An 8,586-nucleotide genomic window follows, 5' to 3' on the forward strand; every position below is an offset into this window, starting at 1 on the left:
AATTTTTTCTAACTCTGATATGTTTCCTGTGTTGAATCTTTAACAGTCATACTTCATATTCCTTTGACTTTAAAGTTATTGTTGGTAGAGATTTATTTACAAGGGTAGAGTACAAGTTGCAATAATAATTTAAATGATTCATCAAAGGACTGTGATATCCTCTGAATTATAACATAATCTCAGAAGGGTCTCTTCTGGAAACCTAATAAAGACTCATTTCTTCAAGTGAAGCATTTAGTTCACCTAATTGAAGAAACAGATTTTAAAATAAATAACTCGATGTTGAAGACATGCAGAAGAGTGATGCTTAGCAGTTTAGGGTGGGGTGACCGGCAGATAAAGAGAATTGACCACTGGGAGAAGTAGGTTTGCGTATGTACACTTCCATTATTTGGCTCTGTGAATTTTCTTAATCTCAAATATTATTAGTTGATAAGCTTTTGTACAATAGAGAGTAGACACAGTGATTCCTGGAAGGTGAGTTAGGTCAACATAAATTAGAAAAGCTATGTCTAGAATTTTCCATTTCCATAGAGTCCCCTTTTTTGTTGCTACTTGAGAGCTTCTGCCATGTAAAATTCATCTAGGAATCTTGATAGATGTTAGGAGCAGCAGATAATATGCCTTAAGCTTTATTGTTTCCTTCTTCCTGTGCAGTTTTAAAACAAAATACTTTATTTAATTAACCATGCTAGTATTGAAGCCAAGTATGTGTTTACCAGATTTCTGAACCAAAGCAATATCTTGGCCTATCGTTTTTCAATTTACACTTGAAACTGAGTTAGTCATTAAGAGGCTTAAAGTAGTTTCTTCTTAAGGTTGAGATATGTTAAAAAAAAAAAAATAGAAGAGATTACCTTTTTGTCAGTTGTGACCTTTTGCTATCTGATTTAGTCTGAGAGCTTTCCAGCTGAAGTGCCTGCTCCATCCTCAAGAGGCCTGTGTGTCTATGTAAAGTCATTTATTTCTGAAATGCACTTGCTTCCTTTCAGCTCTGGAGGGGACCATCTTTCCTCTGGCCCCAGTGAGTATGATTTAATTCTTTTTGGATAGCTCTTTATTTAAACCTCAGCGGAATACTACAAGAAGCGATACTGAGGCTCTAACTCAATAGAATGTTTTACAGGCTTCTTCCAAACATTGCCCCTTGGTAGAATATCATTAGCCTTTTACTCTGAAAGGTTCTCAGATGTACTCAACATGTTATAGGTGTTCAATAAATACATGCACTGCTTAATTGATCTTGTGTATTTTTCCACCTCTATTCTTTTCAGTGTCTCAGATAATAACTTCCACATACTGTTTAGTAAACTGCGGTTAAATTAAATAGAACCATATGTGTACAATGACCACTTGCATCCATGTTAGCCCCAAAGCACTAATTTAATAGGATATATAGCTTCATTTCAATATGATTCCATGTAACAGCATTTATTGAATCCCATCTATGTGCCAAGGATTCTGTTAAACATTCAAGAAAATAATGAAATAAAATAAAACATGATCTTAGCATGAAATGATATTGTCCAAATGAGGGAAGAAATAAGCAAACTCACATAATGACTATGTAATACGCACTATACAATAATGTTAATGGATCTTATATTAACAAGTAAATGTCTTAAAAAAATAGAAATAAATGTTTCTTTCAGTGTAGTCATGGGAAAATGAAGGAGGTGGTTTTAGTGCTGAGTCTGTAAGGTTGTCTGTTGGACTAATGTAGAGTTTTATGTTGAGCAACAAAAAATCAGTGCAAAGGTTGGGAAGAAGCTGACATACAGGGGAACTAGTGGACAGAAGTTTCCTGGGCTAAATCTAGGTCAAACCATTGAAGGAGTAGCCTTACCTCAGGAAGATTATGGTCTGACCCTAAAGGGTCTTCAATTGTAAATGAAGGTGTGTGTGTGTATATTTTGAGAAGATAAGTACTAACAGATAATACTATTTTTTATAGGAAAGATGGTTCTGAATGAGAAGAGAATGGAAGTAATGAGAAAATGTAGAAGGCAATGCTAATTTTCTAGGTGTGACATCATAAAAGTCTAACTGAAATTTTTAAATTAATGGTACTAAACACTGAGGTTAAAAAATTAATTTTTTTTCAAATTACCTATGGCAGTTGCTCTCACACTAGCAGTATCAGCATTAAATGTAAATGTACTGAATCCAAAATTGGTGGGAAGAGGTAGTAATTTTGTTATAATGAGCTCTCCAAATGATTCTGATGCACATCAAAGTTCGAGAACTACTGACTGAAACTTGGAAACCTTAAAATGAATTGTAAGGGTTTCTCTTTCTGTGCAATTTAAACTCTTATTCACCATACATTTATTAGCATAATTCATTAACTCTAATATACTGCTAGTTTTAACAGGCACTGCTATTTTATGCCATTAAAAAAAGATGCCAATTAAAGTAACTCAAGTGGCCTGCTTTAAAATGCATCCCAATTTCAGAAGCATAAAAAAATAAAAATGTACATCTTAGAAGAACTTATAAAACATGTTGAGTTGACTGCCGCAAAATCACACTGAACAAAAGAAGTGATGTTTTACAGATACATCAATTTCCTTGCTTATTCTCATCAAATTTGAACCACAACTACATTAAACCTACATTCATTACCATTTCCTTAGCTTTGTTTGAAACTCAGACCTCATTTTTTTTTTCACTACCAATATGTTTTTATTCATTGTGTATTGCCAAGAAAAAGAAAGGGAAGGGAAAAGGGTCAGAGTGTGTTTTACAAAATGACAGTAAATGGTAAAGGAAATAACTGGCACAGCAAAATCAGCCATCAAATAAATACTGCCCCCATGGGGCCACCAAAGCCTAAGGGGCTGTATCTCCTGAAATTCATGAATGAGAAGAAGGGATGAGAGGAAGAACAGATGGGTATTTGCTTTTCTAACCCCCTGCCCTCCCCGTAAATTCAAGATTTCATGCAAAGCTTTGGTTTCTAGCAGTATATATGGAGTTACATTCATCTGTCTCCTATTAAACAACTTTGTGGCTACTTTGACATAAGCTTCTTTCAGTTCTGTTCAGTTTAGTCACTCAGTCCTGTCCGACTCTTGCGACCCCATGGACTGAAGCACGCCAGGCCTCCCTGTCCATCACCAACTCCTGAAGCTTACTCAAACTCATGTCCATCGAGTTGGTGATGCCATCCAACCATCTCATACTCTGTCATCCCCTTCTCCTCCTGCCTTCAATCTTTCCCAGAATCAGGGTCTTTTCAAATGAGTCAGTTCTACACATCAGGGGGCCAAAGTATTGGAGTTTCAGTTTCAGCATCAGTCTTTCCAATGAATATTCAGGACTGATTTTTTTAAGGATAGACTGGCTGGATCTCCTTGCAGTCTAATGGACTCTCAAGAGTCTTCTCCAACATCACAGTTCAAAAGCATTAATTCTTTGGCGCTCAGCTGTCTTTATAGTCCAACCCTCACATCCATACTTGACTACTGAGGAAGCCATAACTTTGATTGGCTGGGCCTTTGTTGGCAAAGTAATGTCTCTGCTTTTAAATATGCTGTCTAGGCTGGTCATAACTTTTCTTCTAAGGAGAAAGTATTTCTTAATTTCACAGCTACAGTTACCATCTGCAGTAATTTTGGAGCCCCCCAAAATAAAGTCTGTCACTGTTTCCACTGTTTTCCTGTCTATTTGCCATTAAGTTTTGGGACCAGGTGCCATGATCTTAGTTTTCTGAATGTTGAGTTTTAAGCCAAGTTTTTTACTCTCCTTTTCACTTTCATTGAGAGGCTCTTTAGTTCTTCTTCGCTTTCTGCCATAGGGTGGTATCATCTGCATATCTGAGGTTATTGAAATTTCTTCTGGCAATCTTGATTCCAGCTTGTGCTTCATCCAGTACAGTATTTCTCATGATGTACTCTGCATAGAAGTTAAATAAACAGGGGGACAATATACAGCCTTGATGTACTCCTTTCCTGATTTGGAACCAGTCTGTTGTTCCATGTCCAGTTCTAACTGTTGCTTCTTGACCTGCATACAGATTTCTCAGGAGGCAGGTCAGGTGATCTGGTATTCTCATCTCTAAGAATCTTCCAGTTTGTTGTGATCCACCCAGTCAAAGGCTTAGGCTTTGGCATAGTCAATAAAGCAGAAGTAGATTTTTTTGAAGCTCTTTTGCTTTTTCGATGATCCAATGGATGTTGGCAATTTATCTCTGGTTCTTCTCTCTTTTCTAAATCCAGCTTGAACATCTGAAATTTCACAGTTCATGTACTGTTGAAGCCTGGCTTGGAGAATTTTGATCATTACTTTGCTAGCGTGTGAGATGAGTGCTTTGGGATAACAAGTTTCTGAGTGACTTGGCTATACATTCATCTTTCCTTTTGTGGTCTCCCTGCCCCACCTTCTACATGGAAGGACTCTGATTGCTCCTCTTTATCCTTGAATTAGAAATTAAAGTAGGTCTTAATCCATCCAAATACAGCAGTCCCTTTAGCATGCATCACATCAAGGAATGGGCATGACTCAAGACTGGGAACAAGGGATGGAGAGTTCTTAGCTTTGACAGGATTTTTTGCACAAATCATTTAATCATAGATACCCCACAAATTAAACATATAGGTGTATGGTCTATTTTGCGGGGCATGAAGGTGGAAAGAAGGGGTAGGAATCTAGTTTTTAGGATAGAAGATCTTGTTTGAAATAGGAAATAGAGGAAATAGAAGAAGGGGAACACAAAAGAAGGTGTTCAAGACCCCCCTCCGCCAACTTCAGGAAGAGGGGCCCCGAAGCTTATGTTTCAGATCCTTTTGTTTGGTGCAGAACATTTGTCAAAGATGCTTTGGCTGTTTTTATCAATATAAAAAGAAGTTTGTAAACAATAAAACCCCAAAAGAACATGGAGAAGACCAACAACATATTTACACAAATTAGGCCACCTAGCAATCCCCAAATCAGCTACTTGTGAAGTCCTACAAAGCCCAGACAGATATAATAACTAGAGGGGGGCAGCATTGCAAGAGACAAGGATCAGACACATGTCATCTAGTGTGTTCTATGGCATTTGCTCCATGCAACACAGTGAGGTAGGTCTGCAATGATCTCATAGCATGTAAATGAAATCCCCCCTCCCCTTTCTCCTTTAGCTACCATGATACTAATCACTGCTGCAGCAGGGCAGGCCCCTGCTCTGGGAACCACAGAGAAGCCATTGCTGATGGTCTGTCTGGAAGCCAAGGAAGAAAAGCCTAGAACTGTTAAAGGTTAAGGATCTTGTCCTTGCTTCATATATCCATCCCTGGGCAGCTCAAGATGGGTATGGAGGCATCGTTTTTAAAATCTTTCCTTACCAACTTAAATTTTTTGATAAACACATACACCCTGTTGTCCATGGTCAGCCTAGCTCAGTTAGATGAAAGATGGATCTGGTGTATAAAATGAATCCTGTGCTCTGGGATTATAGCTCTGCAACAGGAATCCTTTAGCACACATACAGATGACCTTTGCTTAATCTTGGCTTCCCCTCTCTGCACCTTTTACCTGGCCCAGCCTCTCCTAACCTCTATGCACATGTTTTTCTGTTCAGACCAATTTCCAATCTTTCAGTAGGAAGGAGACCAAGCCATGGGGCAACCCAGTTAGAACCTAGTCTCTCATGAAATGCTGAAGATGGAGGGGTTTCAGCAGGACACTATGGCAGAAAAGTCGGCTCTAATTGGCAAAAAGGAGGTAGTTTAATAGGCTCTACACTCCAAATAGTTCTCTCTGGTGATTCAGCAACAAAAAACATTCCTGCCGAGCAGACCCGGAGCTGCTACTGACTTATCCCTGAAATTGCCCACGTACCTGAGAACACAGTGCAGGAATGAGGGCCTTAGATTAAAATACACAAAAATAAAAAACCTGAATATTTATATTATGAAAAAAATAGTTAAAATGCACAAGATATGTCATTCATACACAGCTAGTGCATTTGGCATCCTGGAGAAAGTGGGAGCTAAGGTACAGTCAGCCAAGGGAGCAAGTAAATATAATTGTGTTGGCACAGAATGGGGTGGGAATGAGCTTAGAAGCTGCAGGTCTGCAGTTGTTCCTAACCACCCCTTTTGCCTGTCATCACAACCCACTACTTAGGACAATTCTCAACATTCTATCCCAAGAGGGGGTTATGAGGAGACAGGACGTGCAAAACCCTGCCTTGCCCCTTGAGATGTTTCCTCTCAGGGAATGTAGTGACTTGTGGGTTCAGTTCAGTTCAGCCGCTCAGTCGTGTCTGACTCTGTGACCCCATGGACTGCAGCACACCAGTCCATACTATAATACTGTCCATTACCAACTCCTGGAGTTTTCTCAAACTCATGTCCATTGAGTGGTGATGCCATCCAACCATCTCATCCTCATCCCTTCTCTTCCCAGCTTTCAATCTTTCCCAACATTAGGGTCATTTCGAATGAGTCAGCTCTTCGCATCAGGTAGCCAAAGTATTGGAGTTTCAGCTTAAACATCAGTCCTTTCAATGAATATTCAGGGCTGATTTCCTTTAGGATGGACTGATTGGATCTCCTTGCTGTCCAATAGACTCTCAAGAGTCTTCTCCAACACCATAGTTCAAAAGCATCAATTCTTCAGCGCTCATCTTTCTTTATAGTCCAACTCTCACATCCATCCATGATTAGTGGGTTATCTGAATTTAAGTAGAATCTCCCTATATTTTGGCCACTCAAGTAAAAAAGGTAAGAATTTCTAGGGCATTGTATTTAGGTCTTGGTAATAATTACAGTTTTAAGACCTGGGAAACTTTTTCGGGGGAGAAAAGTAGATTTCTCTTTAAACAAATCCCTTTCCACCACCACTATATTTTTTTCCAGTTATTATAGACACGAGGAGAGGAAGACGGGAGACAGTGACATTTCAGGAATTCTCACAAAGTCTGTTCATGATCTTTGGGCTGCTTGGATGGGAAATGTCTGGGTCACACGAGATTTTGAAAGCACATCTGCTTCCTGAAAATTCTGCTTTTACCTTCTCCCCAGAAGAGTGTACAGCCAACCTGCACCCGCATTTTCCTTGGTTTCTATTATTAACTTCAGAACTTTGCTCTTTTCCCCATATTTCCCTTCTCTCATCTATTTTATAGTATGTCCAGATCATTCTCTCAAACCAGAAGCAGCCCAGACATCTGAGTTTGTTGTCGTATATTTTCCTCAGGACTGAGCTGAGAAGGGAATGGCAAATGTCCCCAGTCTGTAGAACATGACCTTGAGAAGAATAAGCCAAGGCAGAGTAGCTGAGGAGAAATGAAAACCAACCTGTGAAGAGAGTCTAACTGAGTAATCAGTCCTAAATGATAGGGCAGGAAATTCTAAATGCAAGGCATTGGGATTAGAAAGAGAGAGGACTAAATTAGTTCTGAAAGAGTCCGAGGGAGTCCTGAGGAGTCATCCCTGCTACTGATAGAGCAAAGTAATCTTCACCCTGTGAAGTAAGAAACTGAAATAATAGTTTTATATCCATGTTTAGCTAACAAGGTGACACTGAGCATATTTAAATGATTTTCCTAAGTCTGCAAGATTAATAAGACACTCAGATGAAGCTACTGGCCAGGGCTTTCTGTCCACAGTCCAGAAATAACCTCCTGCATGCAATGCTAGTGGGTGATATATAACACTTTCTCTGTTGTGCATGTATGCTCAGTCATCTCTGACTCTTTGTGACCCCACAGACTGTAGCCCTCCAAGCTCTTCTGTCTGTAGAATTATCCAGGCAAGAATACCGGAGAATTACTCCTTCTCCTGGAGATCTTCCTCCTGACCCAGGGATCGAACCCAGGTCTCCTGCATTGCCAGCAGATTCTTTACCATCTGAGCCACCAGGGAAGCCCAGTAGAGAGTTGAGTAGTTAATTATTCAAAAGCAAAATGACACCTTTTTAATACATATGTGTGTGTATTTACACACATACATAAAATAGAATCACTTACATTCTCTAAGAATTTCTTTTATCCCCTAAAAGATGAGGAAGATTTCTTCAATCCTGCTTTGCAAGGTTGTCTTTTATGCACACACACACACACACACATCCTGATAAAATATAAATATGCTGTAGAAATCTGAGATATAATCAATATCATTATTCCATAGAAACAAGACTAAATCTTTGCTTACATTGAGTTAATTACACACACACACCAGTTGCTTCTTCTATAGAAGGCACCTTTGATGATTTTAAGAGCACAGTCTTCCCATTACTGATTTTGGCATGCAGTCCCGTGTCTGCCGTGTATGAATGTTTTTAATTTGGTAAGTGCATTAATCTCTCTAAAGTCCAGTTTCCTGACCTATAGAATACTGATAGTGCTAGCATCTCTACTGTAGGAGGTTCAGTTCAGTTCAGTCGCTCAGTCGTGTCCAACTCTTTGCAACCCCATGAATCACAGCATGCCAGGCCTCCCTGTCCATTACCAACTCCCAGAGTTCACTCAAACTCACGTCCATTGAGTGAGTGATGCCATCCAGCCATCTCATCCTCTGTCGTCCCCTTCTCCTCCTGCCCCCAATCCGTCCCAGCATCAGAGTCTTTTCCAGTGAGTCAACTCTTCACATGAGGTGG

The sequence above is a fragment of the Bos taurus genome, chromosome 29, assembly GCF_002263795.3.
Source record: "Bos taurus isolate L1 Dominette 01449 registration number 42190680 breed Hereford chromosome 29, ARS-UCD2.0, whole genome shotgun sequence".
Classification (NCBI taxonomy): Eukaryota; Metazoa; Chordata; class Mammalia; order Artiodactyla; family Bovidae; genus Bos; species Bos taurus.